Raw genomic sequence first — 24,461 nt, forward strand, 5'->3', positions numbered from 1 at the left:
GGGGGGCACTTTTTTGGCTATATTGATATATTAAGCTGCTATAAAGGAAACAACACTTCTGTAGGGTTGTTCCTATATATTTATAGCGCTTGGGTGTGTGCTGGCAAACTCTCCCTCTGTCTCCCCAAAGGGCTAGTGGGGTCCTGTCTTCGATAAGAGCATTCCCTGTGTGTCTGCTGTGTGTCGGTACGTGTGTGTCGACATGTATGAGGACGATGTTGGTGTGGAGGCGGAGCAATTGCCGGTAATGGTGATGTCACCCCCTAGGGAGTCGACACCGGAATGGATGGCTTTGTTTATGGAATTACGTGATAATGTCAGCACGTTACAAAAATCAGTTGACGACATGAGACGGCCGGCAAACCAGTTAGTACCTGTCCAGGCGTCTCAGACACCGTCAGGGGCTGTAAAACGCCCTTTACCTCAGTCGGTCGACACAGACCCAGACACGGACACCGAATCTAGTGTCGACGGTGAAGAAACAAACGTATTTTCCAGTAGGGCCACACGTTATATGATCACGGCAATGAAGGAGGCTTTGCATATCTCTGATACTGCAAGTACAACAAAAAGGGGTATTATGTGGGGTCTGAAAAAACTACCTGTAGTTTTTCCTGAATCAGAGGAATTGAATGAAGTGTGTGATGAAGCGTGGGTTAACCCCGATAGAAAACTGCTAATTTCAAAGAAGTTATTGGTATTATATCCTTTCCCGCCAGAGGTTAGGGCGCGCTGGGAAACACCCCCTAGGGTGGATAAGGCACTCACACGCTTATCAAAACAAGTGGCGTTACCGTCTCCTGAAACGGCCGCCCTCAAGGATCCAGCTGATAGGAGGCTGGAAACTACCCTGAAAAGTATATACACTCATACTGGTGTTATACTGCGACCAGCCATCGCCTCTGCATGGATGTGCAGTGCTGGGGTGGTTTGGTCGGATTCCCTGACTGAAAATATTGATACCCTGGATAGGGACAGTATTTTATTGACTATAGAGCAATTAAAGGATGCTTTTCTTTATATGCGAGATGCTCAGAGGGATATTTGCACTCTGGCATCGAGAGTAAGTGCGATGTCCATATCTGCCAGAAGAAGTTTATGGATGCGACAGTGGTCAGGTGATGCGGATTCCAAACGGCATATGGAAGTATTGCCGTATAAAGGGGAGGAATTATTTGGGGTCGGTCTATCGGATTTGGTGGCCACGGCAACAGCCGGGAAATCCACCTTTTTACCTCAGGTCCCCTCCCAACAGAAAAAGACACCGTCTTTTCAGCCGCAGTCCTTTCGTTCCTATAAGAACAAACGGGCAAAAGGACAGTCATATCTGCCCCGAGGCAAAGGAAAGGGTAAGAGAGTGCACCAAGCAGCTCCCTCCCAGGAGCAGAAGCCCTCCCCGGCTTCTGCAAAGCCCTCAGCATGACGTTGGGGCTTTACAAGCGGACTCAGGGGCGGTGGGGGGTCGACTCAAGAATTTCAGCGCACAGTGGGCTCACTCACAGGTGGACCCCTGGATCCTGCAGGTAGTATCTCAGGGTTACAGGTTGGAATTCGAGAAGTCTCCCCCTCGCCGGTTCCTAAAGTCTGCTCTGCCAACGTCTCCCTCAGACAGGGCGACGGTATTGGAAGCCATTCACAAGCTGTATTCTCAGCAGGTGATAGTCAAGGTACCCCTCCTACAACAGGGAAAGGGGTATTATTCCACACTATTTGTGGTACCGAAGCCGGACGGCTCGGTAAGACCTATTCTAAATCTGAAATCTTTGAACCTGTACATACAAAAATTCAAGTTCAAGATGGAGTCACTCAGAGCAGTGATAGCGAATCTGGAAGAAGGGGACTTTATGGTGTCCCTGGACATCAAGGATGCTTACCTGCATGTCCCAATTTGCCCTTCACATCAAGGGTACCTCAGGTTCGTGGTGCAAAACTGTCATTATCAGTTTCAGACGCTGCCGTTTGGATTGTCCACGGCACCTCGGGTCTTTACCAAGGTAATGGCCGAAATGATGTTTCTTCTGCGAAGAAAAGGCGTATTAATTATCCCTTACTTGGACGATCTCCTGATAAGGGCAAGGTCCAGAGAACAGCTGGGGGACGTAGTAGCACTAACCCAAGTAGTGCTGCAACAGCACGGGTGGATTCTGAATTTTCCAAAATCTCAATTGACCCCGACGACACGTCTGCTGTTCCTGGGAATGATTCTGGACACGGTTCAGAAAAAGGTGTTTCTTCCGGAGGAGAAAGCCAGGGAGTTATCCGAACTTGTCAGGAACCTCCTAAAACCAGGAAAAGTGTCTGTGCATCAATGCACAAGAGTCCTGGGAAAAATGGTGGCTTCTTACGAAGCGATTCCATTCGGCAGATTCCACGCACAAACTTTTCAGTGGGATCTGCTGGAAAATGGTCCGGATCGCATCTGCAGATGCATCAGCGGATAACTTTGTCTCCACGGACAAGGGTGTCTCTTCTGTGGTGGTTGCAGAGTGCTCATCTGTTAGAGGGCCGCAGATTCGGCATACAGGACTGGGTCCTGGTGACCACGGATGCCAGTCTGAGAGGCTGGGGAGCGGTCACACAGGGAAGAAACTTCCAGGGAGTGTGGTCAAGCCTGGAGATGTCTCTTCACATAAATATACTGGAGCTAAGAGCGATTTACAATGCTCTAAGCCTGGCAAAACCCCTGCTTCAGGGTCAGCCGGTGTTGATCCAGTCGGACAACATCACGGCAGTCGCCCACGTAAACAGACAGGGCGGCACAAGAAGCAGGAGGGCAATGGCAGAAGCTGCAAGGATTCTTCGCTGGGCGGAAGATCATGTGATAGCACTGTCAGCAGTGTTCATTCCGGGAGTGGACAACTGGGAAGCGGACTTCCTCAGCAGACACGATCTACACCCGGGAGAGTGGGGGCTTCATCCAGAAGTCTTCCACATGATTGTGAACCGTTGGGAAAAACCAAAGGTGGATATGATGGCGTCCCGCCTCAACAAAAAACTGGACAGGTATTGCGCCAGGTCAAGAGACCCTCAGGCAATAGCTGTGGACGCTCTGGTAACACCATGGGTGTTCCAGTCAGTGTATGTGTTTCCTCCTCTGCCTCTCATACCAAAAGTACTGAGAATTATACGGCACAGGGGAGTAAGAACGATACTCGTGGCTCCGGATTGGCCAAGAAGAACTTGGTACCCGAAACTTCAGGAGATGCTCACGGAAGATCCGTGGCCTCTACCTCTAAGACGGGACCTGCTTCAGCAGGGACCGTGTCTATTCCAAGACTTACCGCGGCTGCGTTTGACGGTATGGCGTTTGAACGCCGAATTCTAAGGGAAAAAGGCATTCCGGAAGAGGTCATCCCTACCCTGGTAAAAGCCAGGAAGGAGGTGACTGCACAACATTATCACCGCATTTGGAGAAAATATGTTGCGTGGTGTGAGGCCAGGAAGGCCCCGACGGAGGAATTTCAACTGGGTCGATTCCTACATTTCCTGCAAACAGGATTGTCTATGGGCCTCAAATTAGGGTCCAATAAGGTTCAAATTTCGGCCCTGTCGATTTTCTTCCAGAAAGAATTGGCTTCAGTTCCTGAAGTCCAGACTTTTGTAAAAGGAGTACTACATATACAGCCCCCGGTTGTGCCCCCAGTGGCTCCGTGGGATCTTAATGTAGTTTTGGATTTTCTCAAATCCCATTTGTTTGAGCCACTCAAATCGGTGGATTTGAAATATCTTACATGGAAAGTAACCATGCTACTGGCCCTGGCTTCAGCCAGGAGAGTGTCAGAATTGGCGGCTTTATCGTATAAAAGCCCATATCTGATTTTCCATTCGGACAGGGCAGAACTGCGGACGCGTCCTCAGTTTCTGCCTAAGGTGGTTTCAGCGTTTCACCTGAACCAGCCTATTGTGGTGCCTGCGGCTACTAGCGATTTGGAGGATTCCAAGTTGCTGGACGTTGTCAGGGCATTGAAAATATATATTTCAAGGACGGCTGGAGTCAGAAAATCTGACTCGCTGTTTATACTGTATGCACCCAACAATCTGGGTGCTCCTGCTTCTAAGCAGACGATTGCTCGTTGGATTTGTAGCACAATTCAACTTGCACATTCTGTGGCAGGCCTGCCACAGCCTAAATCTATCGAGGCCCATTCCACAAGGAAGGTGGGCTCATCTTGGGCGGCTGCCCGAGGGGTCTCGGCATTACAACTCTGCCGAGCAGCTACGTGGTCGGGGGAGAACACGTTTGTAAAATTCTACAAATTTGATACCCTGGCTAAAGAGGACCTGGAGTTCTCTCATTCGGTGCTGCAGAGTCATCCGCACTCTCCCGCCCGTTTGGGAGCTTTGGTATAATCCCCATGGTCCTGACGGAGTCCCAGCATCCACTAGGACGTCAGAGAAAATAAGATTTTACTTACCGATAAATCTATTTCTCGTAGTCCGTAGTGGATGCTGGGCGCCCATCCCAAGTGCGGATTGTCTGCAATACTTGTACATAGTTATTGTTACAAAAAAATCGGGTTGTTATTGTCGTGAGCCGTCTGTTCAGAGGCTCCTACGTTTGTCATACGGTTAACTGGGTTCAGATCACAAGTTGTACGGTGTGATTGGTGTGGCTGGTATGAGTCTTACCCGGGATTCAAAATCCTTCCTTATTGTGTACGCTCGTCCGGGCACAGTATCCTAACTGAGGCTTGGAGGAGGGTCATAGGGGGAGGAGCCAGTGCACACCACCTAGTCCTAAAGCTTTTATTTTTGTGCCCTGTCTCCTGCGGAGCCGCTAATCCCCATGGTCCTGACGGAGTCCCAGCATCCACTTCGGACTACGAGAAATAGATTTATCGGTAAGTAAAATCTTATTTTTTTTAACAGGTGGCCGAGTCAGTTTCATAAATAATGTTGAACGATTTTATTTCTTTCTGCTTTAAAATGTCAGTTTTAATGGTGCACAAACACTCTGCATGTGAAGCTGTCATTATGAGTTGTCACAAATATTACCCCCTAGAATGCAGGTCAAAAAGAAAAAAACAGCTAAACCTAAAATATAAGGTGCTTTCTATAAAGGGTCTTTTAATGGAGCTTGTGATTGTGTGTGAAAATTTGGCGTACTCTGGGGGTAATTCCAAGTTGATCGCAGCAGGAACTTTGGCCCTCATTCCGAGTTGTTCGCTCGCAAGCTGCTTTTAGCAGCTTTACACACGCTAAGCCGCCGCCTACTGGGAGTGAATCTTAGCTTAGCAAAATTGCGAACGAAAGATTCGCAATATAGCGAAAAGACATCTCTGTGCAGTTTCTGAGTAGCTCGAGACTTACTCGGCATCTGCGATCAGTTCAGTGCTTGTCGTTCCTGGTTTGACGTCATAAACACACCCAGCGTTCGCCCAGACACTCCTCCGTTTCTCCAGCCACTCCCGCGTTTTTCCCAGAAACGGTAGCGTTTTTTCGCACACACCCATAAAACGGCCAGTTTCCGCCCAGAAACACCCACTTCCTGTCAATCACATTACGATCACCAGAACGAAGAAAAAAACGTGAGTAAAAAACCTAACTGCATAGCAAATTTACTTTGCGCAGTCGCACTGCGGACATTGCGCATGCGCACTAAGCGGAAAATCGCTGCGATGCGAAAAAATTTACCGAGCGAACAACTCGGAATGACCCCCTTTGTTAGCAGTTGGGCAAAACCATGTGCACTGCAGGGGGGGCAGATTTAACATGTGCAGAAAGAGTTAGATATGGGTGGGTTATAATGTTTCTGTGCAGGGTAAATACTGGCTGCTTTATTTTTACACTGCAAATTAGATTGCAGATTGAACACACCACACCCAAATCTAACTCTCTCTGCACATGTTACATCTGCCCCCCCTGCAGTGCACATGGTTTTGTCCAACTGCTAACATTTGCTGCTGCGATCAACTTGGAATTACCCCCTCTGTACAGAATTTTTAAATAGAATCATAAGGGATATTTACTAAAGTGTGTTTTTTTTTTTTTTTTTTTTTTTTTAGAACTGGAGATGTTCCCCATAGCAACCAGTCAGATTCTAGCAATTACCTTCGTAAAGGTCCTAGATACAGTGCACCTAGAAAGTATTCACAGCGCTTCACTTTTTCCACATTTTTTTATGTTACAGCCTTATTTCAAAATGGAATAAATTCCTTTTTTCCCCTCAAAATTCTACACACAATACCCCATAATGACAACGTGAAAAAAGTTTTTGGGAGATTTTTGCAAATTTATTAAAAATACAAAACTAAGAAATCACAAAAAGTATTCACAGCCTTTGCTCAATACCTTGTTGATGCACCTTTGGCAGCAATTACAGCCTCAAGTCTTTTCGAATATGATGCTACAAGCTTGGCACACCTATCTTTGGGCAGTTTGGCCCATTCCTATTTGCAGCACTTCTCAAGTTCCATCAGATTGGATGGGAAGCGTCAGTGCACAGCCATTTTCAGATCTCTCCAGACATGTTCAATTGGAATCAGGTCTGTGCTCTGGCTGGGCCACTCAAGGACGTTCACAGAGTTGTCCTGAAGCCACTCCTTTGCTATCTTGGCTGTGTGCTTAGGGTCGTTGTCCTGCTGAAAGATGAACCGTCGCCCCAGCCTGAGGTCAAGAGCGCTCTGGAGCAGGTTTTCATCCAGGATGTCTGTACATTGCTGCATTCATTGTTCCCTCTATCCTGACTAGTCTCCCAGTTCCTGCCGTTGAAAAACATCCCCACAGCATGATGCTGCCACCACCATGCTTCACTGTAGGGATGGTATTGGCCTAGTGATGAGCGGTGCCTAGTGTTTCCTCTAAACATGAAGCCTGCCATTCACACCAAAGAGTTCAATCTTTGTCTTATCAGACCAGAGAATTTTGTTTCTCATGGTCTGAGAGTCCTTCAGGTGCACTTTGTCGAAATCCAGGCGGGCTGCCATGTGCTTTTTACTAAGGAGTGGCTTCCATCTGGCCACTATACCATACAGACATGATTGGTGGATTGCTACAGAGATGGTTGTCCTTCTGGAAGGTTCTCCTCTCCACAGAGGAATGCTGTAGCTCTGACAGTGACCATTGGGTTCTTGGTCACCTCCCTGACTAGGGTCCTTCTCCCCCGATCGTTCAGTTTAGACAGCCGGCCAGCTCTAGGAAGAGTCCTGCTGGTTCTGAACTTCCGTTTACGGATAATGGAGGCCACTGTGCTCATTGGGACCTTCAAAGCAGCAGATATTTTTCTGTACCCTTCCCCATATTTGTACCTCGAGACAATCCTGTCTCTGAGGTCTACAGATAATTCCTTTGACTGCATGCTTGGTATGTGCTCAGACATGCACTGTCAAGTGTGGGACCTTACACTGTATAGAGAGGTGTGTGCCTTTCCAAATCATGTCCAATCAACTGAATTTACCACAGGGGGACTCCAATTAAGCTGTAGCAACATCTCAAGGATGATCAGTGGAAACAGGATGCACCTGAGCTCAATTTTGAGCTTCATGGCAAAGGCTGTGAATACTTATGTTATTATTTCTTAGTTTTTTATTTTTAATAAATTGGGAAAAATCTAAAAAACACAACATTTTTCACGTTGTCAGTATGGGGTATTTTGTGTGCAGAATTTTGAGGGAAAAAAGGAATTTATTCCATTTTGGAATAAGGCTGTAACATAACAAAGCGTGGAAAAAGTGAAGCGCTGTGAATACTTTCCGGATGCACTGTAAATGATAAGTAAAAGCTGATTGGTTGCTAGGGGCAACATCTCCACTTCTAAAAACCCACACTTGAGTAAATATACCCCATAGAATTTGGTGTCCGATAGGAACCATTTAGTCTGCCCCATTTTTAACCTTATTGTTACCTAAAACCCTATTAGATCCTTAGCTCTCTGTAAGGATAGCCTTATATCTATCCCAAACTTGTTTAAATTGCTCTGCTGTATTAGCCTCTACCAGCTCTGATGGGAGGCTATTACATTTAACAACTACCTTTTCTGTGAATTAAGTTTCCCCTTGACCTACCTCTCTCCAGTTTCAGTGCATATCATTGTGTTCTAATACGTCTCTACTTTGACGAATGTCCCTCCTGTACCTTGTTGAAACCCTTAATATATATTTAACAGTTTATATCATGCCCCCCCTTTTTTTCCCCTTCTCTGCTCCAAACTATACATATTGAGATTTTTTTTAGTCTTTCCGGATACGTTTTTTGATGCAGGCCATGCACCATTTTAGTTGCCTTTCTTTGTACAGCCTCTAATGAATTCATATCCTTCTGGAGAAACTGCACTTTGGTCTCTCTCCAAATCAAACACCTGCTTTCTCCATATCCTATACACTGCTTGCTGGGCACCCTGCTTGGGCATTGCAAGGAGATAACACTTGCTTGCTACACCTCTGTTTGTTTTAAGTCTTTCCCTTATGGCTTTTGCAGTCCACCCTGTACAATCTCCCCAGCTTGACCTCTGTGGCCTGGCTGTAAGTATCTGTCCATATACCCTAATCTTAATATGTTTACCCTTAATCCTAACTCATAACACAAATGGGATCTGGTCTTTAGGCCGACTGCACTTAGGTCGACACTCATTAGGTCAACTACTATTGGTCAACATGCATTAGGTCGACATGGTCTATATGTCGACCTGGTCACTGGGTCGACATGTACAAGGTCGATATGGAAAAAGGTCGACATGAGTTTCTCACATTTATTTTTAATTTTTTTAAACTTTTTAATACTTTACGATCCACGTGGACTACGATTGGGAACAGTAACCTGTGCCGAGCGCAGTGAGGCACCCTGCCCTAAGCATGGCGAGCGAAGCGAGCCATGCGAGGGGATACGGCGCACTAATTGGGGTTCCCGGTGGCTATACAAAGAAAATGACGCCCAAAAAATGTTTAAAAAACCATGTCAACCTTTTTCCATGTCGACCAAATGACCGTGTCGACCTAGTTACTGTCGACCCTGTGATCCACACCCAACACGAATTCCCTAACCCTCACCCTTAATTCTATCACGAATATTCTGACACCAATATCCTAACCCTCACCCTTAATCCTAACACGAATATTCTGACACAAATACCCTAACCCTCACCCTTAATCATAATCCCTAACACTAATACCTTCATCCTTAATCCCAATAACACCAATTCCCCAACCTTCACCCTTAATCCTAACCAATCCCCTAACCCTAGTCCTACTCTAAACCCTAATTACCTAACCCTAAAAGGGCAGACTAAATTGGCCAAATGGATCTTATCTGCCGCGAAATTCTGTTTATATGGGATATGACCTCCAAAACTGGACACAGAGGCCATACCAATGACCTATACAGTGGCATTATTACGTCTTTTTTTCTGCTGCTGATTCCTCTCCCAGTGCAGCCAAGCGTCTGACTAGCCTTCCTCATTACTTTGTTACATTGCTTACTTGCCTTTAAGTCACCTGAAATAGTGACTTCTAGATCCCTTTTTTTGTTTCCATTATAGTGCCATTAATACTATATTTAGCCTTTGGATTTTCGAGACCCAAGTATTGTACATGAGTTTGCATTTTTTGACATTAAACTGTGGTTTATCTAGATCATTAGTAATTTGTTTTACCCCTCCCGCTGTGTCTACCCTGTTGCATACCTTTGTGTCATCAGCAAAAAGACCTTCTTTCCCTTCTGTACCATTTGCAATGTCACCAATAAAGATATTATAAAGCATTGGTCCAAGTACAGATCCCTGGGGTACTCCATTCGTAACCTTTCCCTCCTGTGAATGCAGTTTTCTCTATCGTCCTAGTGGATGCTGGGGTTCCTGAAAGGACCATGGGGAATAGCGGCTCCGCAGGAGACAGGGCACAAAAGTAAAGCTTTCCGATCAGGTGGTGTGCACTGGCTCCTCCCCCTATGACCCTCCTCCAAGCCAGTTAGATTTTTGTGCCCGGCCGAGAAGGGTGCAATCTAGGTGGCTCTCCTAAAGAGCTGCTTAGAAAAGTTTAGCTTAGGTTTTTTATTTTACAGTGAGTCCTGCTGGCAACAGGATCACTGCAACAAGGGACTTAGGGGAGAAGAAGTGAACTCACCTGCGTGCAGGATGGATTGGCTTCTTGGCTACTGGACATCAGCTCCAGAGGGACGATCACAGGTACAGCCTGGATGGTCACCGGAGCCTTGCCGCCGGCCCCCTTGCAGATGCTGAAATAAGAAGAGGTCCAGAATCGGCGGCAGAAGACTCCTCAGTCTTCTAAAGGTAGCGCACAGCACTGCAGCTGTGCGCCATTTTCCTCTCAGCACACTTCACACGGCAGTCACTGAGGGTGCAGGGCGCTGGGAGGGGGGCGCCCTGGGAGGCAAATGAAAACCTATTTTGGCTAAAAATACCTCACATATAGCCTCCGGAGGCTATATGGAGATATTTAACCCCTGCCAGAATCCGTTAAGAGCGGGAGACGAGGCCGCCGAAAAAGGGGCGGGGCCTATCTCCTCAGCACACAGCGCCATTTTCCCTCACAGAAAGGCTGGAGGGAAGGCTCCCAGGCTCTCCCCTGCACTGCACTACAGAAACAGGGTTAAAACAGAGAGGGGGGGCACTAATTTGGCGTTATAAATATATAAAAAAGATGCTATAAGGGAAAACACTTATATAAGGTTGTCCCTATATAATTATAGCGTTTTTGGTGTGTGCTGGCAAACTCTCCCTCTGTCTCTCCAAAGGGCTAGTGGGTCCTGTCCTCTATCAGAGCATTCCCTGTGTGTGTGCTGTGTGTCGGTACGTGTGTGTCGACATGTAGGAGGACGATGTTGGTGAGGAGGCGGAGCAATTGCCTGTAATGGTGATGTCACTCTCTAGGGAGTCGACACCGGAATGGATGGCTTATTTAGGGAATTACGTGATAATGTCAACACGCTGCAAGGTCGGTTGACGACATGAGACGGCCGACAAACAATTAGTACCGGTCCAGACGTCTCAAAAACACCGTCAGGGGTTTTAAAACGCCCGTTTACTTTAGTCGGTCGACACAGACACAGACAGGGACACTGAATCCAGTGTCGACGGTGAATAAACAAACGTATTCCTTATTAGGGCCACACGTTAAAGGCAATGAAGGAGGTGTTACATATTTCTGATACTACAAGTACCACAAAAGAGGGTATTATGTGGGATGTGAAAAAACTACCATAGTTTTTCCTGAATCAGATAAATTAAATAAAGTGTGTGATGATGCGTGGGTTCCCCCCGATAGAAAATTATGGGCGTCATACCCTTTCCCGCCAGAAGTTAGGGCGCGTTGGGAAACACCCCTTAGGGTGGATAAGGCGCTCACACGCTTATCAAAACAAGTGGCGGTACCGTCTATAGATAGGGCCGTCCTCAAGGACCAGCTGACAGGAGGCTGGAAAATATCATAAAAAGTATATACACACATACTGGTGTTATACTGCGACCAGCGATCGCCTCAGCCTGGATGTGCAGAGCTGGGGTGGCTTGGTCGGATTCCCTGACTAAAAATATTGATACCCTTGACAGGGACAGTATTTTATTGACTATAGAGCATTTAAAGGATGCATTTCTATATATGCGAGATGCACAGAGGGATATTTGCACTCTGGCATCAAGAGTAAATGCGATGTCCATAACTGCCAGAAGATGTTATGGACACGACAGGGGTCAGGTGATGCAGATTCCAAACGGCACAAAGGTGTATTGCCGTATAAAGGAAGAGGAGTTATTTGGGGTCGGTCCATCGGACCTGGTGGCCACGGCAACTGCTGGAAAATCCACCGTTTTTACCCTAAGTCACATCTCTGCAGAAAAAGACACCGTCTTTTCAGCCTCAGTCCTTTCGTCCCTATAAGATCATATCTGCCCAGGGATAGAGGAAAGGGAAGAAGACTGCAGCAGGCAGCCCATTCCCAGGAACAGAAGCGTTCCACCGCTTCTGACAAGTTCTCAGCATGGCGCTGAGACCGTACAGGACCCCTGGATCCTACAAGTAGTATCCCAGGGGTACAGATTGGAATGTCGAGACGTTTCCCCTTCGCAGGCTCCTGAAGTCTGCTTTACCAAGGTCTCCCTCCGACAAGGAGGCAGTATGGGAAAAAATTCACAAGCTGTATTCCCAGCAGGTGATAATTAAATTACCCCTCCTACTACAAGAAAAGGGGTATTATTCCACACTATATTGTGGTACTGAAGCCAGAAGGCTAGGTGAGACTTATTCTAAATCTAGAAATTTTTTGAACACTTACAAAGGTTCAAATCAAGATGGAGTCACTCAGAGCAGTGATAACGAACAGGAAGAAGGGGACTATATAGTGTCCCGGGACATCAGGGATGCTTACCTCTATGTCCCAAATTTGCCCTTCTCACTAAGGGTACCTCAGGTTCGTGGTGCAGAACTGTCACTATCAGTTTCAGACGCTGCCGTTTGGATTGTCCACGGCACCCCGGGTCTTTACTAAGGTAATGGCCGAAATGATGATTCTTCTTCGAAGAAAAGGCGTCTTAATTATCCCTTACTTGGACGATCTCCTGATAAGGGCATAGTCCAGGGAACAGTTGGAGGTAGGAGTAGCACTATCTCGGATACTGCTACAACAGCACGGGTGGATTCTAAATATTCCAAAATCGCAGCTGATCCCGACGACACGTCTGCTGTGCCTAGGGATGATTCTGGACACAGTCCAGAAAAAGGTGTTTCTCCCGAAAGAGAAAGCCAGGGAGTTATCCGAGCTAGTCAGGAACCTCCTAAAAACAGTGCATCATTGCACAAGGGTCCTGGTAGAAAATGGTGGCTTCCTACGAAGCAATTCCATTCGGCAGATTTCACGCAAGAACTTTTCAGTGGGATCTGCTGGACAAATGGTCCGGATCGCATCTTCAGATGCATCAGCGGATAACCCTATATCCAAGGACAAGGGTGTCTCTCCTGTGGTGGTTATAGAGTGCTCATCTTCTAGAGGGCCGCAGATTCGGCATTCAGGATTGGATGCTGGTGACCACGGAGCCCAGCCCGAGTGGCTGGGGAGCAGTCACACAAGGAAAAAATTTCCAGGGAGTGTGATCAAGTCTGGAGACTTTTCTCCACATAAATATACTGGAGCTAAGGGTAAATTTATAATGCTCTAAGCTTAGCAAGACCTCTGCTTCAAGGTCAGCCGGTATTGATCCAGTGGGAAAAACATCACGGCAGTCGCCCACGTAAACAGACAGGGCGACACAAGAAGCAGGAGGGCAATGGCAAAAACTGCAAGGACTTTTCGCTGGGCGGAAAATCATGTGATAGCACTGTCAGCAGTGTTTCATCCCGGGAATGGAAACTGGGAAGCAGACTTCCTCAGCAGGCACGACCTCCACCCGGGAGAGTGGAAACTTCATCGGGAAGTTTTTTCCACATGATTGTAAACCGTTGGGAAATACCAAAGGTGGACATGATGGCGTCCCGTCTGAACAAAAAACGGGACAGGTATTGCGCCAGGTCAAGAGACCCTCAGGCAATAGCTGTGGACGTTCTGGTAACACCGTGGGTGTACCAGTCGGTGTATGTGTTCCCTCCTCTGCTTCTCATACCTAAGGTGCTGAGAATTATAAGACGTAGAGGAGTAAGAACTATACTCATGGCTCCGGATTGGCCAAGAAGGATTTGGTACCCGGAACTTCAAGAGATGTTTACAGAGGTCTTATGGCCTCTGCCGCTAAGAAGGGACTTGCTTCAGCAAGTACCATGTCTGTTCCAAGACTTACCGCAGCTGCGTTTGTTGGCATGGCGGTGGAACGCCGGATCCTAAGGGAAAAAGGCATTCCGGAAGAGGTCATTCCTACCCTGGTCAAAGCCAGAAAGGAGGTGACCGCACAACATTATCACCACATGTGGCGAAAATATGTTGCGTGGTGTGAGGCCAGGAAGGCCCCACAAAGAAATTTCAACTCGGTCGATTCCTGCATTTCCTGCAAACAGGAGTGTCTATGGGCCTCAAATTGGGGTCCATTAAGGTTCAAATTTCGGCCCTGTCAATTTTCTTCCAGAAAGAATTGGCTTCAGTTCCTGAAGTCCAGAACTTTGTCAAGGGAGTATTGCATATACAACCCTCTTTTGTGCCTCCAGTGGCACTGTGGGATCTCAACGTAGTTCTGGGATTCTTCAAATCACATTGGTTTAAAACCAGTCAAATCTGTGGATTTGAAGCATCTCACATGAAAAGTGACCATGTTCTTGGCCCTGGCCTGGACCAGGCGAGTGTCAAATTGGTGTTTTTTTTTCTCAAAAAAGCCCATATTTGTTTGTCCATTCGGACAGGGCAGAGCTGCGGACTCGTCCCCAGTTCTCTCCCTAAGGTGGTGTCAGTGTTTCACCTGAACCAGCTTATTGTGGTGCCTTGCACCTACTAGGGACTTGGAGGATTCCAAGTTGCTAGATGTTGTCAGGGCCCTGAAAATATAGGTTCCAGGACGGCTGGAGTCAGGAAAACTGACTTGCTGTTATCCTGTATGCACCCAACAAACTGGGTGCTCTTGCTTTTAAGCAGACTATTGCTAGTTGGATGTGTAATACAATTCAGCTTGCACATTCTGTGGCAGGCCTGCCACAGCCAAAATATGTAAATGCCCATTCCACAAGGAAGGTGGGCTCATCTTGGGCGGCTGCCCGAGGGGTCTCGGCTTTACAACTTTGCCGAGCGGTTATTTAGTCAGGGGCAAACACGTTTGTAAAATCCTACAAATTTGATACCCTGGCTAAGGAGGACCTGGAGTTCTCTCATTCGGTGCTGCAGAGTCATCCGCACTCTCCCGCCCGTTTGGGAGCTTTGGTATAATCCCCATGGTCCTTTCAGGAACCCCAGCATCCACTAGGACGATAGAGAAAATAAGAATTTACTTACCGATAATTCTATTTCTCGGAGTCCGTAGTGGATGCTGGGCGCCCATCCCAAGTGCGGATTATCTGCAATACTTGTACATAGTTACAAAAATCGGGTTATTATTGTTGTGAGCCATCTTTTCAGAGGCTCCGCTGTTATCATACTGTTAACTGGGTTTAGATCACAAGTTGTACGGTGTGATTGGTGTGGCTGGTATGAGTCTTACCCGGGATTCAAAATTCCTCCCTTATTGTGTACGCTCGTCCGGGCACAGTACCTAACTGGCTTGGAGGAGGGTCATAGGGGGAGGAGCCAGTGCACACCACCTGATCGGAAAGCTTTACTTTTGTGCCCTGTCTCCTGCGGAGCCGCTATTCCCCATGGTCCTTTCAGGAACCCCAGCATCCACTACGGACTCCGAGAAATAGAATTATCGGTAAGTAAATTCTTATTTTAGATGGTTATGAAGAGTGTTGTTGTCCTATGTCCTCTACTTTGTGAGTTTTTAAGTAAACGAAGGCTGATAGACAGGTCTATTTTGCCTACAGAGACAATGTCACTTTTGCGTTGACCCATACACATGGTTGGCCAGTTAGTGTGGTCGGTATGTGGCTGCACATACATGCCAACAGTGGTTATCAGCAAACCACATCTCTGGGTCAATTCAGTTACTCACAAGAGGCAGTTTTCAAGGGCTTATTTCTGCTCGCAGCCTGTGAAAATCAGCAACTGTAAGGTGCGGGTAGGTAAGTACAGTGAGCTGCCTAAAGCCCCATAAACACTAGACGAGATTTTGAAAGATCTCGCTCGGATTGGCCGATCTGGGCGAGATCTTTCACAATCTCGTCCAGTGTGTACACTAAGGGGTATATTCAATCGGTGTCGAAAACTGCTGTCTGTCGAGAAGACGGCAGTTTTCGACTTTTTAAGGTCGAATCGTGATTCAACCTATTCAGTACTATTCGACAAGTCATGGAATTCAACTTGTCGAAAAGCACCTGGATCGGCGGAATAGCTGCCGATCCACATGCTTGTCGCCCCCTTTTCGACCATCTCAGTTCGACTTTTAAAAAAGTCGAATGAGATGGGGAGAGCTGAGGCGGGGACAGGGTGAGCAGCGCTGGAGGACAGCTGCCGCTTACAGCAGCGTCTACCCGGCTCCAGCAAGCGAGACCCCCTCGCTTGCTGGAGCCGGGTGGACGCAGGAGCAGCGGTGGCTGTGACAGGGGGGACGGAGCGGCTGCTGTGAGACAGGAGGGACGGGGGAGAGCTGCGCCACAGCAGCGGCTATAAAGCCGCTGCTGTAGCGCTGCTCTCCCCAGTCTGCCCGCGGCTCTCCCCCCCCCCCCCCCGCATCTCGATTCGACTTTTGTAAAAGTCGAATTGAGATGTCCATTGAACAGGCCAGGTCGGATCCATTCAGACAAATGAATATCGGAATGGATCCGACTTCAGTGTCGTTAACGATGCATGCACCCTCGCATCGTTAACGACCCCCTCCCTCGTCCGAACATGTACGGACGAGGGAGGTCCTCGTTACCGACAGCTGCAGCTTGGCCGTCGTTCCCCCTGCCGCCCCCCCGCCGTCGCTGCCTGTCCCGGCCGCATCGGCAAGTGTATATGCACTTGCCGATGCCGGCCATCCCCCGGGCGGTTCCCCGCCGTCGCCAGTATCGGCGTCGGCGGGTATCGGGTAGTGTGTAGGGCCCTTAAGGCTTATTGAATCTGCTCCTTAATCTATTTCTATTGGAACGTTCTTATGTATCTCATTGTTTCTTTGTTTTGTTTTTTAACTCTGACTGCTGTTATTTGCAGAAGTGCCATATAGTAGTGTCATGTATGGCTAGGAAGTCAGGCAGTCTGTGGTGCATATGGTATTATCCCCCTGAATTGGAGCTTTGTTTGGGTAGACTACTGAAATGATTATACCGTATTTGCCGGCGTATAAGACGACTGGGCGTATAAGACGACCCCCAACATTTCCACTCAAAATATAGAGTTTGTTATATACTCGCCGTATAAGACTACCCCCTCTTCCGCACACCTTCCACACACCAAATAAAACGTAAAAGAACATCAGATTGTAAAATGTATAAAAGTATACCCCTGTGTGCATTTATTGTTACCGGTTTCACATGAGTGCCATTAGTATTAGTGCCATTACAGTACCTGTCATTGTCACCATTGTACGGCCACAACGCGACCGCAGCGCCTCCGGCCAGTCCCTGCATCTCCCTGTACTTGGCACTAGTGCGCAAGTCCGCATGTGCGAGCTCTGCGTAGACAAGGGGCGGGTCATCAGCGTGACCCGCCCCTTGTCTACGCAGAGCTCGCACATGCGGACGCACTGGATACCGCGCGATACTGGATGGTATGTAGAATGAGGTGGGCGGGCATCGGGAGGCCACTATGGGCACCGGGCGAGTATCGGAAGGTCACTATGGCAGCTATGTCTATCCCAACTGAAGTGCACCCGGCGTATAAGACGACCCCCCCACTTGGAGGCATGTTTTTCAGGGCAAAAAAGTCGTCTTATACGCCGGCAAATACGGTACATACAAAGCTCTCTTACATAAGGCAACTTTTGTCTTAGGTCTAAGTGGCTTTGCTGTACAGTATGAGTAACATATAACCACACATGGGGTTTGATATGTATAACAAAAAACTTAATAGTTTGTGCTGCCTGTGCTGATTGCTTTTATTTTGTTTAGTAAAAACAAATTCTTCGCACAGAATGCCTTTTTTTATGAAAGTTAAAATGCCTAAGGCACAGTGGGGCAGATGTATTAAGTCTGGAGAAGTGATAAAGCAGTGATAAGTGCAAGGTGATAATGCACCAGCCAATCAGCTCCTAACTGTAATTTTTCAAACCCGTAATGATTGGCTGGTGCATTATCACCTTCTACTTATCTCTGCTTTATCACTTTTCCAGGCTTAATACATCTGCCCTAATGTTCAGTCCCCGTTGATGGTGTCATGTGCCTCGATTTATGTGAGTGCTCCTAAGTATATGTATCTGTGGAAGCTTCCCGGCCAGTGGGAAGTGTCAGGGCAGAGTGAGGGAGGTCCTTGCACAGCAAGAAATAGGCACAAATTTCAGGTTGTGTAGCTAAATTATTGAATATTGTTTTCTCTAACTTCCTAGTGGATGCTGGGGACTCCGTAAGGACCATGGGGAACAGACGGGCTCCGCAGGAGACATGGGCACTTTAAGAAAGAATTTAGATTCTGGTGTGCTCTGGTGTGCTCGCCGACGGCGCCGACACCTGATTGGATGGATATGTGGAAGGTTTTAAAGGATGATGTTAATTCCTTGCATAAAAGGTTGGATAAAGCTGAAGCCTTAGGACAGTCAGGGTCTCAGCCCGTGCCTGATCCTATGTCGCAGAGGCCGTCATGGTCTCAGAAGCGCCCACTATCCCAAATTGTTGACACAGATACCGACATGGATTCTGACTCCAGTGTCGATTACGATGATGCAAAGTTACAGCCTAAATTGGCTAAATCCATCAGTTATATGATTATAGCAATTAAGGATGTGTTGCACATCACAGAGGAAACCCCAGTCCCTGACAAGAGGGTTCATATGTATGGGGGAAAAAGGAAGGTGGTGACCTTCCCCCCTTCACACGTGCTAAATGAGTTATGTGAAAAGGCTTGGGAATCTCCAGATAAAAAACTGCAGATTTCCAAACGGATGCTTATGGCGTATCCTTTCCCGCCAACGGACAGTTTACGCTGGGAATCCTCCCCTAGGGTGGACAAAGCTTTAACACGCTTATCCAAGAGGGTAGCCCTGCCGTCACAGGATACGGCCACCCAAAAAGATGCTGCGGATAGAAAGCAAGAGGGTATCCTGAAGTCCATTTATACACATTCAGGTACCTTACTAAGGCCGGCAATTGCATCGGCCTGGCTGTGTAGTGCTGTAGCAGCATGGACGGATACCTTATCTGAGGAACTTGATACCTTAGACAAGGATACTATATTAATGACCCTGGGGCATATAAAAGACGCTGCCCTAAATATGAGAGATGCTCAAAGAGACATTAGTCTACTGGGCTCTAGAATAAATGCTATGTCGATTTCTGCCAGAAGGGTCCTGTGGACTTGGCAATGGACAGGTGATGCCGACTCAAAAAGGCACATGGAGGTTTTACCTTACAAGGGTGAGGAATTGTTTGGGGAGGGTCTCTCGGACCTGGTCTCCACAGCTACTGCTGGAAAGTCAAATTTTTTGCCATATGTTTCCTCACAACTTAAGAAAGCACCGTATTACCAAATGCAGTCCTTTCGATCACAAAAAGGCAAGAAAGTCCGAGGTGCGTCCTTTCTTGCCAGAGGCAGGGGCAGAGGAAGGAAGCTGCACAACGCAGCTAGTTCCCAGGAACAGAAGTCCTCCCCGGCTTCCACTAAATCCACCGCATGACGCTGGGGCTCCACAGGTGGAGCTAGGCCTGGTGGGGGCGCGTCTCCGAAATTTCATCCACAAGTGGGTTCACTCCCAGTTGGATCCCTGGGCAATAGAGATTGTGTCTCAGGGATACAAGCTGGAATTCGAAGAGATGACCCCTCACCGATACCTCAAATCGGCCCTGCCAGCTTCCCCTTTAGAGAGGGTAATAGTGTTAACTGCAATTCACAAATTGTATCTTCAACAGGTGGTGGTCAAGGTTCCCCTCCTTCAACAAGGAAAGGGTTATTATTTGACCATGTTTGTGGTACCGAAACCGGACGGTTCGGTCAGACCCATATTGAATTTAAAATCCCTGAACATATACCTGAAAAGGTTCAAGTTCAAGATGGAATCGCTCAGAGCGGTCATCGCAAGCCTGGAAGGGGGGGATTTTATGGTGTCTCTGGACATAAAGGATGCATACCTTCATGTCCCCATTTATCCACCTCATCAGGCGTACCTCAGATTTGTGGTACAGGATTGTCATTACCAATTCCAGACGTTGCCGTTTGGTCTCTCCACGGCACCGAGAATATTTACCAAGGTAATGGCGGAAATGATGGTACTACTGCGGAAGCAAGGGGTCACAATTATCCCATACGTGGGACGATCTCCTCATAAAAGCGAGGTCAAGAGAGCAGTTGCTGATCAGCGTAGCACGCTCTCTGGAAGTGTTACAACAACACGGCTGGATTCTAAATATTCCAAAGTCGCAGTTGATTCCTACGACTCGTCTGCCTTTCCTGGGCATGATTCTGGACACAGACCAGAAGAGGGTTTAGGCTCAGGAACTCATGACACTGGTCAGAAACCTATTAAAACCAAAACAGGTGTCGGTGCATCACTGCACGCGAGTCCTGGGAAAGATGGTGGCATCATACGAGGCCATTCCCTTCGGCAGGTTCCATGCGAGGACCTTTCAATGGGATCTACTGGACAAATGGTCCGGATCACATCTTCAGATGCATCGGCTAATCACCCTATCCCCCAGGGCCAGGGTGTCTCTCCTGTGGTGGCTGCAGAGTGCTCACCTTCTCGAGGGCCGCAGATTCGGCATTCAGGACTGGGTCCTGGTGACCACGGATGCAAGCCTCCGAGGGTGGGGGCAGTCACACAGGGAAGAAATTTCCAAGGTCTATGGTCAAGTCAGGAGACTTGCCTTCACATCAACATCCTGGAACTAAGGGCCATATACAACGCCCTACGTCAAGCGGAGTCCCTACTTCGCGACCAACCGGTTCTGATTCAGTCAGACAACATCACCGCAGTGGCTCATGTAAACCGCCAAGGCGGCACAAGGAGCAGGGTGGCGATGGCAGAAGCCACCAGAATTCTTCGCTGGGCGGAGAATCACGTAAGCGCACTGTCAGCAGTGTTCATTCCGGGAGTGGACAACTGGGAAGCAGACTTCCTCAGCAGGCACGACCTCCACCCGGAAGAGTGGGGACTTCATCAAGAAGTCTTCACGCAGGTTCCAAGTCGGTGGGAACTGCCACAGGTGGACATGATGGCATCCCGCCTCAACAAAAAGCTACAGAGGTATTGCGCCAGGTTAAGAGACCCTCAGGTGATAGCTGTGGACGCACTGGTGACGCCGTGGGTGTTCCAGTCGGTCTATGTATTTCCTCCTCTTCCTCTCATACCCAAGGTGCTGAGAATCATAAGAAAAAGAGGAGTGAGAACAATACTCATTGTTCCGGATTGGCCAAGCAGGACTTGGTATCCAGATCTGCAAGAAATGCTCACAGAGGACCCGTGGCCTCTGCCTCTAAGACAGGACTTGTTGCAACAGGGGCCCTGTCTGTTCCAAGACTTACCGCGGCTGCGTTTGACGGCATGGCGGTTGAACGCCGGATCCTAGCAGAACAAGGCATTCCGGATGAGGTCATTCCTACGCTGATAAGGGCTAGGAAGGAAGTGACGGCTCAACATTATCACCGTATATGGCGAAAATATGTTGCTTGATGTGAGGCCAGGAATGCCCCTACGGAGGAATTCCAGCTGGGCCGTTTCCTTCACTTCCTACAGTCGGGGGTGACTTTGGGCCTAAAATTGGGTTCCATTAAGGTCCAGATTTCGGCCCTATCCATTTTCTTTCAAAAAGAACTGGCTTCTCTTCCTGAAGTTCAGACGTTTGTAAAGGGAGTGCTGCATATTCAGCCCCCTTTTGTGCCTCCAGTGGCACCTTGGGATCTTAACGTGGTGTTGAGTTTCCTGAAATCACACTGGTTTGAACCACTCAAAATGGTGGAATTGAAATATCTCACGTGGAAGGTGGTCATGATACTAGCCTTGGCTTCGGCTAGGCGTGTGTCAGAATTGGCGGCTTTGTCACATAAAAGCCCTTATCTGGTTTTCCATGCGGATAGAGCAAAATTGCGAACCCGCCCACAATTTCTGCCGAAAGTGGTTTCATCCTTTCATATAAACCAACCTATTGTGGTGCCTGTGGCTACTACTGACTTGGAGGATTCCGAGTTACTTGATGTAGTCAGGGCTTTGAAGGTTTATGTAGCCAGAACGGCTAGGGTCAAGAAAACAGAATCTTTGTTTATCCTGTATGCTTCCAACAAGCTTGGGGCGCCTGCTTCAAAGCAAACTATTGCTCGCTGGATCTGTAACGCGATTCAGCAGGCTCATTCTGCGGCTGGATTGCCGCTGCCTAAATCAGTTAAGGCCCATTCCACAAGGAAGGTGGGCTCTTCTTGGGCGGCTGCCCGAGGGGTCTCGGCATTGCAGCTTTGCCGAGCGGCTACTTGGTCAGGTTCAAACACCTTTGCAAAGTTCTACAAGTTTGATACCCTGGCTGAGGAGGACCTTGTGTTTGCTCAATCGGTGCTGCAGAGTCATCCGCACTCTCCCGCCCGTTTGGGAGCTTTGGTATAATCCCCATGGTCCTTACGGAGTCCCCAGCATCCACTAGGACGTGTTAGAAAATAAGATTTTACTTACCGGTAAATCTATTTCTCGTAGTCCGTAGTGGATGCTGGACGCCCGTCCCAAGTGCGGACTTCTTCTGCAATGCTTGTATATAGTTATTGCTTAAATAAGGGTTATGTTATAGTTGCATCAGGGTTGATCTGATGCTCTGTTGTTGTTCATACTGTTAACTGGGTAAGTTTATCACAAGTTATACGGTGTGATTGGTGTGGCTGGTATGAGTCTTGCCCTGGATTTCCAAAATCCTTTCCTTGTACTGGCAGCTCTTCCGGGCACAGTTTCTCTAACTGAGGTCTGGAGGAGGGACATAGAGGGAGGAGCCAGAGCACACCAGAATCTAAATTCTTTCTTAAAGTGCCCATTTCTCCTGCGGAGCCCGTCTGTTCCCCATGGTCCTTACGGAGTCCCCAGCATCCACTACGGACTACGAGAAATAGATTTACCGGTAAGTAAAATCTTATTTTTAAATGTGCCAAAATATGTGCTGAGGATGGCTTTATAGGGACATTCCTTGATTTCCACTCTACAGAAGGGCACCAGCTAAGAGCAGGCGAAGTCTTGAACCTTCTACTTGCATTTTATGATTATTTTTTATAAAAAGTGAAAACAGTTTTTTTCCTGCTTCCTCTCAGTACCATTATAGCAGGGGTTTTGCTATTACGGCTTGTTAATACTGGCAGGTTATGCTGGGACGATTATATAGGTGATCACTTGCAAAATTGCTAATATTGTGACCTTCGCATGGACTCAACACAAACACAGACCGTTATCCACCATTTTAATGCCTATTATTCTGGTATCGGAGGATCAAGGTATCTGAGATTGTCTAATATTGCATTTATAATATAAGTACCTGGTACTCAGCCCTATCACAGGAGTTAGGCAGCAGCCCATCATGCACCCTCCCTCTCACTTACTGTTTGGCAGGCTTCTTCCAGTCCCATTTGTCATGGATCTTCATCTTAATGAGTCCAGACAGGGAGAGAGCATGGTTACTGGACAGTGTGAAAGTGCTGGGCACTGGGTAGAACACTGCACGGAATATATATGGGTGACTGGAAGATGGGATGCCGGCTGTCACTATGCCAACAGCGGCATCCCATCAGCCGGAAGGGTATGGGTCGTTGTGTCGACACAACTTAGGTCAACAGGGTCACTAGGTCAACATGGTTATTAGGTTGACATGTACTAGGTCGACATGAGGTTTTTTACTTTTTTTGGTGTCGTTTTCTTCGTTAAGTGACCGGGAACCCCAATTAGTGCACCGTGTCCCCTTGCATGGCTCGCTTCACTCACCATGCTTCAGGCAAAGTGCCTTGCTCCGCTACTGCTGCGCTCGGCACTGGTTACCGTTCCCAATTGTAGTCCACGTGGATCGTAAAGTATAAAAAAAGTCCAAAAATGGAAAAAGTTAAAAAATCATGTCGATCTAATGACCATGTCGACCTAATGCCTGTCGACCTAAGTGGTGTCAACCTAATGACCGTATCCCAGCCGGAATCCTGGCTGCGAGGCAGTGAGTCCACGTTAGGGAGGCCAATCCCGGGCCGTTTTTTCAATCCCGGGATTCGGGATTGAAAAACGGTCAATCCCGGGATTGCAGTAGGGATTAGAGAAAGTTGTAGGGAGCAGCGCTGGAGGGAGTGTGTAGGTAGCGGTGCGGGAGGTAGGGAGGGTGTAGGTAGCGGTGCGGGAGGTAGGGATGGTGTAGTAGGTAGCTGTGCGGGACTCAGGACAGAGGGTGTAGGTCGCGGCAGGGAGGGAGGAAGGCTGCACGGAGGGAGAGAGGATCATGTGTGTAAGTAATAGTACTTACTATTAGACGGGCGGCAACCATTAACACACTGAACGCGGCGGCATTTCAAATGAAGCGCCGGCCGCCAGCCAACCAGAGCTGGCGGACCGGCAGCCAATCAGGGAAGCGGCCGCAGCAGTCGCTCCTGATTGGCTGCCGCTGCAGCTTCCCTGATTGGCTGCCGGTCCGCCAGCTCTGATTGACTGGCGGCCGGCGCTACATTTGAAGTGCCGCGCGCGTTCAACTTGTTCATGGCTGCTGCCCGCCTAAATGAGTAAGTATTATTACTTACACAACCACCCTCCCGCCGCCGCGCATGCGCAGAATAATCCCGTGAATCCCGGGATTGGATGCTCCAATCCCGGGATTCAAATCCCGGCATTTTTGGGCCCAAATCCCGGGATCCCGCCGATCCCGATCCCGGGATTGGCCTCCCTA

The 24,461-nt window shown here is 48.1% G+C and overlaps 1 protein-coding gene across 1 annotated transcript in view; it reads left to right on the forward strand.

The window, feature by feature from the left end:
• The window catches only part of ZMYND11 (zinc finger MYND-type containing 11), a 282,804-nt gene that overhangs the window by 23,127 nt on the left and 235,216 nt on the right, over positions 1-24,461 (forward strand). The gene's annotated exons all lie outside the window — the stretch shown is intronic.

Source organism: Pseudophryne corroboree, chromosome 5 (genome assembly GCF_028390025.1).
Source record: "Pseudophryne corroboree isolate aPseCor3 chromosome 5, aPseCor3.hap2, whole genome shotgun sequence".
NCBI lineage: Eukaryota > Metazoa > Chordata > Amphibia > Anura > Myobatrachidae > Pseudophryne > Pseudophryne corroboree.